General features: G+C 45.2%; 1 protein-coding gene across 1 annotated transcript in view; it reads right to left on the bottom strand.

Moving 5' to 3' along the window:
* The window catches only part of CUL2 (cullin 2), a 1882542-nt gene extending 1869648 nt beyond the window's left edge, over positions 1-12894 (bottom strand). The window contains exon 1 of the mRNA XM_069648039.1: positions 12542-12894. The gene's annotated coding sequence lies outside the window, so the exon portion shown is untranslated. The remainder of the gene's footprint in view (positions 1-12541) is intronic.
* Between the last annotated feature and the right edge of the window lie 278 nt (positions 12895-13172).

Here is a 13172-nt window from a genome sequence, read left to right as displayed (position 1 = left end):
GGAACCTGGTTGATGCCTTGCTCTGCCCAGGTAGGTAATAGCGTATATGAAAGAAAATGAGCAAGGTCATGGGGTACCTGGCTGATGAACGAGAAAAGAACCCACTCCTATCGGGGTATCAATGACTCCTAGCACAGATGAATCAGGACAGAATAAAGTACTACAGTTGGAATTTAATGAAACTGTAGTATGGGTTGATAGATACACTTGACTGGATTTTACACAAGATACAAAAGTATTTACACGTATATGGTATAATAACCAATTTGGTACAGAGCAAATGCTGAATATTTGCAGCATCTTAACAATGCATACACATCCACTGAATAATCCTTGGGAAGAATGCCAGTGGATTTAGTAAAGTGATAACATGTGGTAATCAACAAAAGCACATCTGAACAATGTAGAGTTGAACAAGGACAACAAGGAACAATATAACGGTCTACACGACTGTGTTTCGGCCTGAAGGTGAGCAAGATTAAGCTCTGATGGTATGGCCTTCATCAGGACAGGATATTCCAACACGGAAAGTATCTTGTGGGGTCTGTAGAGATAAACAGACGGGGTGTATTAGGAGTGGGCACTACACTTAAGTATCTAGCACAGGTATGGTTATCAGTACAAAGAACCGGTGCTTACCGGGACTTCGGAGCGCTGAGGATCAGCTAAGGGCAGTGTCATGAATACACTGAGGGATTTACGAAATCATGTGAACGGCCATTCCTGTAGAGAAAGGGATGATAATGGGGCCGTAAGAGTCCGCATTGGGATGAAGTGTAATAAGATGTTTGTGATAGTAAGAGCAGGGCTTACCTTACTCAAGCCTGTAACTGCCCAGAAATGGGTGAGGCAGGCTGGCGTGTTGAATACGCGACACAAACCGCAGGCTAAGAGGCTGCGGAAAAAGAATAAACACCAGGGGCTCAATAAGCGCACCATGGGTGCAAATGAAATGCATGGGTAGCACCACGGTGCGGGGAGGGAGTGAGGAGTCCCACCCAGGCGTCTAATTATTTGTGTGAACAAGCCGGCTGTGTAATACACAGACCGCAACAATATCGAATAGTGGGGCGCGTGTGGTGGAACCCGCATCTATAGGTGAATTAAGATAATGAGAGAGGCATTGAATCGTGATGAGCAGTGGTATCACAATGGTGACAAGAGGATACAGCAAAGGGTAGTGCTGCCCGAGTGAAGAGGACATGCACTTGCATCGAGGGTGAGGAGCCTAGCAGTGCTAGAGTCACAGGTACTCACCGGCGTTGTCAGAAGGGAATGGCTACAGAACGAGCTGTCGGCGTCCGCGGTCACTGGCTGTGTGCGACGAATGATAGCAAGCCGCTGGGATGAAATAGTGCCGGGCGGCCATGTTGGGGTGCACGAAAGAGAGGTGTCTATTAACGTGCCTGCATGCTAGTAGCAGCGGGTTGCCCCGTCTTGCTAAGAGGTGACGGATGATCGGGCTGACCGACCCCCTTGGAGAAATGGGATATGCCGTCCGTGGGGCTGCTGGGGGTAAATGACAAAAAATGTGTGGACCTGCCAGAAGACGGGCGTGCGAAGGGCGCCTCATAACAGGCCAAGGTCCAAAGGCGGTGGAAAAGCCTAGAATGGTGTGTGGACAACACTTAGCAATGTGTACCACAGAGAGTGTGTGTGGTTAAAGGTGCACAGAAAAAAAACCCAATGGTGGTGGAGCATACAAAATTGGCAAATTTTGAATTACATAGGCATACATCATGTGCAATTTCAAAGCCCTATAAGCGGGTGTATCGACAAATTGATTATTAGATTTCACCCTACAACAAAGTTTTGGCTTAAGTACAACAACACTCTGCAGTACTTTATTCTGTCCGGATTCATCTGTGCTAGGAGTGATTGATACCCCGATAGGAGTGGGTTCTTTTCTCGTTCATCAGCCAGGTACCCTATGACCTTGCTCATTTTCTTTCATATACCCCTATGCTGCCCTGCCAATTGCCCAATTGTTCTGGTTATATTTGTTTATTTATTTTCAGGTTCCTTCTTGTGCTACTCTGCATGACAAGATTTCAAAATAAATCCCTCCAATAGAGACATGGTTAGATACATACACATTATATAGACTAGTGATGGACTTAAAATATGCATTCTTATACAGGAGTGGGGTGCAGGTGCTTCCCACGAGCTATCAGTATTAGAGCTTGCATTATTAGCACAGTGAAGGCTTGGCAAGAATTAAGGCACAGGATGATAGCAGAGATTCAGTTGTGCTCAGTTACTAACTAGCGCGCACTATCTTGCACTGGGAGAACCGTGTAGCTACAACGCATGCACTACCAGCTTTCTGGCCGGGATTCATACTAACGCATATGCATCCTTGTCGTATAGGTTTCACAGCCTGAATTGCTTATGGGAGGGATTTTGCCCTTGACACAAACTTTTGACGGGATTGCACACACACGTGTGTTCTTTTATAAGCAATTTCTGAATGGTACGTACTAACATGTTAGACTAGACACAGTAATGTTACAAGGTCTACACAGGTTGGTGAAAGTACTTGCACTAAGCAATAGTAGTGGTGGACATGAGTACTGAGCGAAATACCCCCTCCAGTCACTCAGGTAGATCACTGGACGATGACGTACGTGCAGACAGAATTTAAATAACTCCTATATTAAGCTTAGAAAAAACGCCATTCTTTCCCTAGAGCTCTTCACCGCAGTAGGCCTAGAAGTGGCACTTTCGGAGATGGAGATCTTTTGTTTAGTTACAGGCCATGGAGGCATTGAGCCTTCAGACTTCACAGAGACGTGTCATTCATTATTGTTTTGCAGCGCTGGGAGCGTCTGCGCTACCAATACCCTTTCCACTGATGTTATTAGCATTCCATCTGATGTAAACTTCCTTCGGCAAAGGGCGGCTTGATTTAGTCCGACACTACGGTCTGCACTTAGAGGCACACCACTCTAATCGCACAAACCGAGACAGGTAAAATTGCACTTTACCAAGCAAGCAACTTTTAAGAGCAGATGTGACAGTTTTGCGGTAGCAGACGGTCATAACACTACTTTTGTTTTTCTCCTCTTTTCTCCTTACGTGTATCCAATGTAACATTATAACATACAATGTACTATCGTTCTTATGTGTACAAAGACTCATTCATTCTGACGGGAACAATTCTATATAATGACACTTGGATGCTCGAATGTGATGTTCTTTCGATCAAACTTTTTTTGTTCACTGTACTACGGGGCGGTTGGTCCTATGTTTATAATGGTTCGACATGATGTGAACAACTTGTAATTACATGGCGCTCAGCCACTGTAATGGGTATATTCTGCCCGCATTGTGTTTCTCTGCCCACAATGATGCAATATTTTTGACCATACTATGTTTTTGGCACTACCACATAATTTGTGACTATGTGTTATTGGGTTGATTCCTATTCTTGTGTTGCGTTTAACATTCCCTTGTTGGGGATTCCTGTGTTTTCCCCCACAGCTAGTTGCCCTGATGAAGGACTACTAGTCCGAAATGCATTGCCATTCTTAGCACATTGGCACTGGACGCCTTGAAATGGCCAAACTGATTTAATGCAAATATAGAGTTGTTCTTTGACTCCACCATTGTTTTGTGTTTTTCTTATGGATAGAAAGTATTCCATAAACATTTCAGACACTTGAACTGAATGTGACTATACCGATATCGCTAGGCCAGGGGTGTGCAGCCTTCACCATTGGCTTTTCTAGACAAGGTCCACCGTTTTGCCACTATTCAGAATGCCCCATGCAGAGGCATTTTCTGTAGAGTATGGACCCCAAGTTTTGACATCTAACAATCATAACTTCAACCAATCAAGCTGTGCACACTCACCCGTGATTTCTGGCATAAGCCCAGAGCCTTACTCTGGCCGCAGTAATTTTGCTACAAGGCAGGGGGCACAGAGGACCACAGAGAGCCTCACCCTTGTGAAGAAAAAAACCTTGGCGTCATCTTCAACTCCACTCCCTCATTCTCTCCTCACATCGCGGACCTTGCCAAGAAGGCCCACTATCAGCTGCAACTCCTCAGAGGCATTCTCCCTTTCCTCACCTTCCCCCAGAAAATCAATGTCTCCATAGCTCTGGTCCTCTCTAGGCTGGACTACTGCAACAGCCTCTTCCTCAATTTTCTTTTATCCTCCCTTCGCCCCTTCAACTAATCCAGAATAGGACACGAGACTTATCCTTGGCCTCAAGCCAAGGGACTGCACCTCTCCAGCCCTAAAAGCTCTCCACTGGCTCCCAGTTGCTGCTATGATCAAATTCAAGACCCTCTGCATCATCCACAAGGCTTTCTGGTGCCGGGGGTCCTGCTACTTCCAACTCTCTCCCTAAATACATCCCTGCTGGAGACCTCTGGTCTTCTAGCTCCAACTCTCTGCACATCAGGCACTTCGCAAAGCAGAGAGTGGGGGGTAGATATCTCTCCTCCGCAGGAGTCTCCCTCTGGAATGGTCTCCCTGTCCATCTCAGGCTTGAGCTGGATCTCGTTCCAGAAGCTCAAGACCCTCCTTTTCCCGTCTTCCTTCCCTCTTCCCCTCCCCTGCAAACATCCCCTTCTTCCGCAGTGACTGGCTGCCTGGTTCCCTCTGAGTTCTACAGGGCACCAGCCCCCCCTTTTCCAGCCCACCCCCCTCCTCACACTTAGCATGAGGACCCTCACCCCATGCAATTGGTACGATGTCATTTCATCGCCGGATGTTTTTTCCCACAGATTTCTTTTTAGAAAAAAATCATCACCTTTTTTGGGGGGGTTAAAAAAATTATATTTATTGGGTGTGGGTGTACAGGGATATAAAAAAATTAAAGGGAATGGGGGATTTGAGGGGTAACCCCCCCAAAAATAAAAATGTGATGTTTAAAAAAAAAAAAATAAATAAATAAATAAATAAAAAATTCAGCGGTAAAAAACCCCACGAAAAAACATCCCGCAATGAAATGACATGGAACCATGCAATTTCCCTGGCACCTACCCTCCCCTTAGCACTCGCCTAGCACGTTGCCCTCCCCCCTCCCCCCGCCCCCTTTCACTTGCACTCTCTCCTCTTTACCCTGCACTTCCCTTCCCACCCTAGCACTTCGCATTTGCGTAGACCGCCACTTCCCCCACCCCCTTCTTGTTACTGCACTTGCACAATCAGAATGTCACAAGGCCTAGTAGGACCATTATTGTTATCTTTCTCCCTATCTGCCCCACCGCCCCTTTTTTGTCTTGTGGCGCCGTGAAACAGCATTAGTTGTATAGGCGTTTTACAAACATCCTATAAATAAATAAATAAATAAAATGCATCAATGCATCACTATTCATTACAAGCTGACAAGATCCACTTGACATATCTCACCCCTGCTCTATTAGCCTATGCTCTCCAGCATTCTATTAGTGAACAGAAAGCGATCAAGCAATGAGCTTAAACATAATCTCCATCTTACATATTGTTACTATCAGTGCAAGTCATTGGGCCAGATTTTTCCAGATCTGGGGAAAAATGTCTTCCCAGTTCTTGGATCCAGATAATCCATTTGCACCCTTCAAGGGTTTAAGCGTTTTTGATTTGGTTTTGTTGCAGAGGCCGGCAATCAAACTCAAGTCATCAGGCCCAAAGTCGAGAGACTTGCACACCAGGTCAGGATATCTGTTCATGTGCCTGCTAGGATTGTACTCTGCAGAACATATACAGCTCTATAGGTTTAAAAAGGTGTACACCTTTTATACTTTGCTTGCAACATTATAGGACTTTTTTTGTTGTTGCAGGTGGTAATTAATCCTCTGAAAAGGAAATATTTATTTGGGGTTGTGGCTGACACAAATCTCCTGGGTCACCCCACACCGTCCTGCCGCAATGCTGCGCCGACCCTGCTGATGGGATTCCACAGATAATGTCAGGCCTGGTTACTATAAAAGGCTTAGGGTTATTCTGCTGATTGAGCCAATAGGCGTATTGTGTCATTATCAGAGCAAGAGCCCCCTCTGAATTAGTAACCTGCGTCTGGAAACGTTACCATCAATTATTCGCTCTACAATCCATCATCCCAAACTGAGAAATGTACTCAAAACTATATTTTTTCCAATGCCTTCCACTAACGTCTATAGTCGTGCCTCTTGTCAAGTGACCTGCTCTCCATTGATATTGATATTTTATTTCTATCGCGCTCGTACACATGTTTTTCAGAGCGCGGCAAGGGAGGGGAACAGAGGAGAACAAAACAGCGATCTTATTAGGCCCAGCGACATTGAGAACGGGAGGGGAAAAGTGCATGGAAGGGGGGGGGAGAGAAGTGGAAAGTGCGAAGCAGAGGAGAAACAGATAAATAATAAATAAATAATAAAGGCAACAAAAAGTGGTAGTGCAGCCAGCAATTTGCTAGTGTTAGGTTTAAGGTAGCAGACAGGGTAGGTCTCATAACTGCAGGAAGAAAAAATGGGGTCGGGGGGCTGTATGAGTTCAGATACAGACCCCAGTGCAAGGGGTGGCCCGGAGGCAGTGCGGGAGGGTGGCAGGGTGAGCCAGGTACCTGGACCCGGAGGAGAGAGGGTGGCCAGGTGCCAAGAGAGGACAGATCAGCAAGGGAGAAGGGGAGCGAAGGCAGAAGCAAAGAGAAGGTCTTGTGGTGCTTCCGGAACCGGAGATGGTTCTCCTCAAGTTTTAGAGTGGCTGCGAGGCTGTTCCAGAGGGAGGCCCCAGTCGAAGACAGATCTACCCCCAGCTCGTTTCTTTGAAAAACGACTGACCCTGAGGGAGTTAGAGTTAGAAAAGCGAAGAGCTCGAGAGGGGAGGTATTTACGGAGGGATAGCTGAAGGTATTTTGGACCCAGGCCCCAGAAAGCCTTGTGGACAATGCAAAGGGTTTTGAATTTAATCCTTGCACCCACTGTCAACCAATGGAGAGATTTCAGAGCTGGAGAGATACAATCCCAGGGCCTGAGGCGAAGGACAAGTCTTGCAGTCCTGTTCTGGATGAGTTGCAGAGGGCGGAGAGTAGAGGCAGGTAGATTTAGAAAGAGGCTGTTACAATAGTCCAACCTAGAGAGAACCAGAGCTTGGGATACCATGAGCTTCTGGGGGAAGGAGAGGAAAGGCAGAGTACCTCTGAGGAGGTGCAGTAGGAAGTTTGACTTTTTAGAGATCTCAGATGTGGGCGGAGAAGGAAAGGGTGGAGTAAAAGATGACCCTGAGGTTCTTAGCCTCACAGGTGGGGTTAAGAGGAGGGCCAAGGGAAGCTGTCCCAATGAGGAGGAGCTCTGTCTTGCTGGCATTCAGACAAAGATCACTGGCGGCACACCAATCTTGAATGGCAGTTAGGCAATCAGAGATGAGAGAGGGAGAGGAGGTGGCCGAAGGCAGCCTGAAAATGAGTGAGTGTCATCATCGTAGCACTGGAAATTTGAGCAGAAAATGGCAATGCAGTGGGCGTGAGTTGCCAGGTATTGGTTGAAAAGCCAGGGCAAGAGGTTAGACCCCTGGGGAACACCACAGGTAGCGAGGAAGATAGATGATGGGAAGGACCCAAGTTGGACCTGGGAGGGTCGATCAGAGAGGAAAGAGGTCAGCCAGGCCAGAGCTTGATCAGTGATACCCAGGTTTTCTCTGAGACGGTTGAGCAGGATGGTATGATTGACCGTGTCGAAGGCAGAAAAGAGATCGAGGAAGATGAGGACAGAGGGAATGTTAGAGTCAAGGTTGGAAAGCAGATCTCCATGCAAAATATATAAGGTTAAACTTTGCATAAGAAACTAGCACTGCACAAGTTAAGGTATAGCATACATCTGGTGACTATACCTAATTTATGATCGCATTATTGGGGCATTTGCTGTGGCACTGAGCCTAGAATGACAGCACGTGGACGCCATCATATATATATTATATATATATATGTATATATATAATATTTATCCAAAGTCTGCATTCACTAACTTATGTTGCAAGAAAATGTACTAAACTTGTAACAACTGTATAGTTCCTAGGACCGTAACAGACATTGACCAACACGTACTCCGCTAAGCCATGCTCATGTCGACTACAACCAACACATGCCTTCTAATTATTCTTAGCATTATGGTCCCACACATCATGGCCTTCAAAGTTGCCAGTAACAACTTCTTACCACAAAACACTTACCTCCATGCTGCGCCTCGTACTCATAGTATCTTGCTCTCCATGTCTTTGACACTACCCTCATCTGAAAACATACTACCTTCGGTATTCTTACCCGCCTATGTCCCAGCAGCATACAAACCTAGCAACCACACACCATCTTCATCTAGCAGCTCTCATTCTCTCACTCCAGCCCAATGGATCAAACGATATGCCACAAAACTCACACCTCATCAACCTTGCCCAACAAAAAACTAAGAATCTAAGACTGGGCTGCAGTTTCTTGCCAGCACATGCTGCACATAACGCTACACACAATACCAGCACCAAATGCTTTACCAAGGCCTACTGCTCAACTGCTAGAACTAAAGCAACCAATACCTCTAGTAATCCTGCAAAAAAAGCACATTCACCCAGAGTAATCGCAACCCACACTAAAATGAATCTACGCAGCTCCACTGTATTGATCAAGGGTGCACTCATTAACGCTAGATCTTTGTCAGCCCACGCACTAGACATTGCGAAAATCATAACCTTCAATGACTTAGGCTTCTTAGCCATTACGGAGACCTGGCTACACGCTGCAGCAGGGCCTCTCTCGCACTTGTCATCCCTGAGGAATATTCTATCACACGATTAGATAGAGAAACCACAAAAGGCAGGGGTGTGGCATTCATTCCCAAAACAATTCTAGACATCAAGCCTATATCTAGCCAAACCTTCCCCTCAGGTGAACTACTATCTATTAAACTACCCATCAAAAACGCTTACTAACCACCTAATATACAGACCACCGGACCCCTGACTCTATTCCTTTGAGGAAGACATTACATTTCTCCTCACAAACAATACTAAACCTAGCTCCCAAATATTACTACTAGGCGATTTCAACCTTGGCTTTCAGGACCCTAAAAATTATAAAGCGTTTTCCCTTGACAACCCCACTGCTGAACTAAGCTTTACACATCGTATCGACAAACCTACACATAAAAGGTAGGACGCTTGACTGGTTAGTGGATTTCAACTGTGACACCTGTATTTTGTCTAACACTCGATGCGCCTGGTCGGACCACCACCTCATCTCTTTCACTATCAAGGAGGAAAATCATACCTCTTGCACCCTCTACGAGGAACGACTAATATAAAAGCTGAGAAATGACTTCCCTTGCAACAGCCAATCATCGACTTCTCGCCTACCAACCAGGACCCCAAAGCTTTAGTAGACCTATACAACCATACTGTACTTCATGCCATTAATTGTATCGCACCGTTAAAAATGCACAAAGGCAAACTCTGGGCGCACCTAAACTCTTCGTTTACCCCCCCCCCCCACCACAGACCCCTATGTAAAATTAAAAGAAATACAGAAACCATTTGGAAAAACCTTCCAACAGCCCATAACAAAAACAACTTCCTAACAGCATCTTTCAACTATAAACAAGCATTATCCAGGCAAAAAAAGCACACTTACAATGAGCGGATTATCAAAGCCAATTCTAGCACGAAATAACTAACATATTGTGAGAACTGGAATCTCCTTCCCCCTCACCAGAAACTTGTATTAAATATACAACATGGTGTACTAACATTCAAAAAGCCTTATTTGATAAAATAACAGTGTTAGAAGTCAAAATAGAGTCCAAAAAACGTATAGTCTCTGCGGTGATGTAGCACAACCCCTACCCTCTACTACACAGCCCAACACTCGTACTCTGTTCACCTTTTGCCCTATCACCATCAAAGAGGTAGAGGACATCATTCTGAAACTGAAACCTTCAAGATGCCAGGGAGATACATGTCTGGCTCCCATTATTAAAGAAGTAGTAAAGGAACTGGCGCCTTTCATCACCACTATAACCAATGCCTCTTTTGAAACAAGTATAGTACCCACCAATTTGAAAGACGCATGGGTCCTTCCCTTACTAAAACACCTTCCCTAGACCCATATATACAGACTAATTATAGACCTATAACAGTACCATTTCTACTGAAAATCCTGGACAGAGCAGTTTATCTGCAGATCCAGGAACATCTTGAAAGTAACACCCTCCGAGGCCTCAGACAATCAGGTTTCAGACCAAGACATGGTACTGAAACAGCCCCGATTGACCTTAAGACGCAAATGGATGACCTAAAGAACAATGGCAAACTAGCCTTATTACTATTACTAGATCTTTCGGCTGTATTTGACTTAGTAAATCACAGAGCCCTCTGCAGCCACCTCTCAACCGCAGCACACTTCCCCGACAAAGACAATGCCTGGATACAATCATACTTAGACAACAGATCCATGAGGATCTTTGCACCATCAGCATCAGCTAAACCAGCACCAGTCACATGCGGAGTCCCTCAGGGCTCTTGTTTGTCTCCAACACTTTACAATGTATTCACAAAGCCCCTCTTCGATAACCTTGACTATTTGGGTGTCACCTACATGAATTATGCGGATGACACCCAAATACTCATTACCATCACCGGTGACTACAACACTGATTCCAAAGTATTCAATGACATTTATCTCATCATACAAGCCTGGATGACTAAGCATGGACGCTGCCTCAATGATGAGAAGACAGAGATTCTCCTCCTAGGTTCCCAAATAGGACTAAACAGATTGGATGAACAATTCACATCTTTTAACATTGACGGAAACAATGTAAAGGTATCCAAGGATGTAAAAACGCTACGCATATATCTTGACTCCTCACAAGACAAATCAATGCGACAGCCTCCTCCAATGCATACACCTGCAAGCTCATCAATGCTTGCAGACCATTTCTATCGACCACTAAATGCCTATCCATAGCCAGAGCACTAGTCCTCTCAAAGCGTCAGCTTGGCTGTCTGCCCAAGACTTGCCATGACTCCTATCTCATGGCACCTAGGGACACAACAACAGCGTCACAGATTTACTGCTATTACCTGCTTTTGCACATTGTACATTTCCTGTATAAATTGTATATTATGTATATTCTATTCAAAATGCTTTATCTTACCATGCCTGTAACTAAGTAATGCGCCTGGTTGCCCCTGGGCCTGGTGTGCTATATAAATAAAATAAATACAAACTAGACTATTGTAATGCACTGTACCTAGGTACTAACCAGCGGAATCTGAAAAAGTTGCAAGTAATCCAAAACAATGCTCTTAGATCAGTGCTAAACATCCCTAGGGCTCATCACATTTCTGAGATAAGACGTAACGCGCATTGGCTCTCTGTTAACCAGAGGATTGTGTTTAAAACCCTTTCACTCACACAAAAGTGCCTCGCCAACTCGGCGCCTAGTTACTTGACCAACCACTTCTTCTGCAGCAGCTCAGACGCCCGACAAGATCCTAACAATCACACTGCCTAAAGATCCCTTGGTTGAAGCTCGAAAAAAAGTAGGAGGCAGCAGCTTCCTGGTGCTGGCTGCCAAACTTTGGAACACTGTCACTAGCTTCAAGATCAGAACCATCCTACGATCTATTCAGGAAAAATGTAAAAACTTAGCTCCTGTCGCAAGAGACATACGTTTATCTGTATCTCCTTTGTACTATGTGCCTGTGCACTGCAACTGCACTTCTTGATTCCGTTTGCCAATCTAAATTGTGATCTATTGTTGTAACACATGTACCTGTAAGTAATGTGCCCATATGCCTCAGGGTTTGGTGCGCTATATAAATAAATAAATGGTAACATTATTGGGTCATTTGAGGTTGTATTTGGTATATTATTGCAGCCGCTGCAAGGCTTTGGTCCAATTATGACTAATCTGTGCTTACGAAGACACTACTTGGACGTGTAAGGCCTTACTTGGCATAGAGTGTCAGCATGTGAGGTTATACTTAATCATATGGTGATTATACCACACACATGATAACCTTATTAGGTCATATGAATATGAACTTGGCATATGACAGTCAAAATCTGACTTTTTCAATGACGGTTTCTAATTTTTTTTAAAACGTGTCACAGTTAATACTGACATATCAAATGTACTGTTGACCACGCAATCTGCTAACGTGGTTCGTTTTCGTACCAGACACGCTAAAGGCACACATATAATCCGCAACCTGTGATCGTGTCAACTACTAAATACACTATGGAATGTACATGTGCTCTACGACATAATAATTAACGTGTTGGCAAAACATGTGATGGTGTACACACACATGGTACTACACAGTTTCACTGACAGATGAGGACGTGACAGCTCCAGGTGCCGTTCGGGGTGCAGCCCCGGATGCCATGGAGTACACGCCCACCCGCTGTAGCACCCAGAGCTTGGGCACGACTCTACAAGAGCTCGTTCCCTGCCAGCGACAGCGTGCACTCAACTTTCTTGGGATGGATCGACCCTTGGAGACAGTGACACGCAGCATAACAGCAGCTAGCAGCAGCCTCCCTCCCCTCAAATTGACTGACTTGTATCTTGCTCTTACCTGAAACAGATGCCGCCGGCCACCCCTGCTTAATTAAAGTTCATGTGCTGTCAGTGCCCCGCCGCCACCACACTCACAGCTCTGCCATTACCCTGCCAGGCTTCTGGGCTGTACCACCTGGGCGTCTAGGGGTGTCGTGCCCGGAACCGGTTTCACTTCGGTTGCTTGTCACTTTTACCACCCCTTCAACAGCCTTGTTGGCCTACACTGCCACCGGCGCACCTTGCCGGGGAGAACAGTACATAAAGTGGTCTAGCCTATCTTTCAGAGGACACTAACATACAGATGCCCAGTGTCCCAGGATGAATGAAGTTGCACTAGTCCAGAGTACGGCAAGACAGAAGGCTCTAACTTCCTGATACGGAAGTCAGCCTGAATATGTAAACAAAGACGAAGGACTACACAGGCAGCACGCCTAGTTTTGTAGATACATTTTGTAGAAGCTCGTTACAATAAGAGTGCTCCCTTTGCAGTTTTAAAGCACTTTAATTTATTCAAAGAAAATGCACAAATTAACCAATCTACAACACAAGAATCTTTGAACGTAATGAAACACTAAACTGTTATTGGCAAAGTGTAGAAAGGGCAATAGAATGTGGATATACCATTTTAACTTTCGAGGCTTACCGTG

This window comes from Ambystoma mexicanum, chromosome 2q (assembly GCF_040938575.1).
Source record: "Ambystoma mexicanum isolate Mex_15411 chromosome 2q, UKY_AmexF1_1, whole genome shotgun sequence".
Taxonomy (NCBI): Eukaryota; Metazoa; Chordata; class Amphibia; order Caudata; family Ambystomatidae; genus Ambystoma; species Ambystoma mexicanum.
This window is presented reverse-complemented; position numbering and strand designations above follow the sequence as displayed.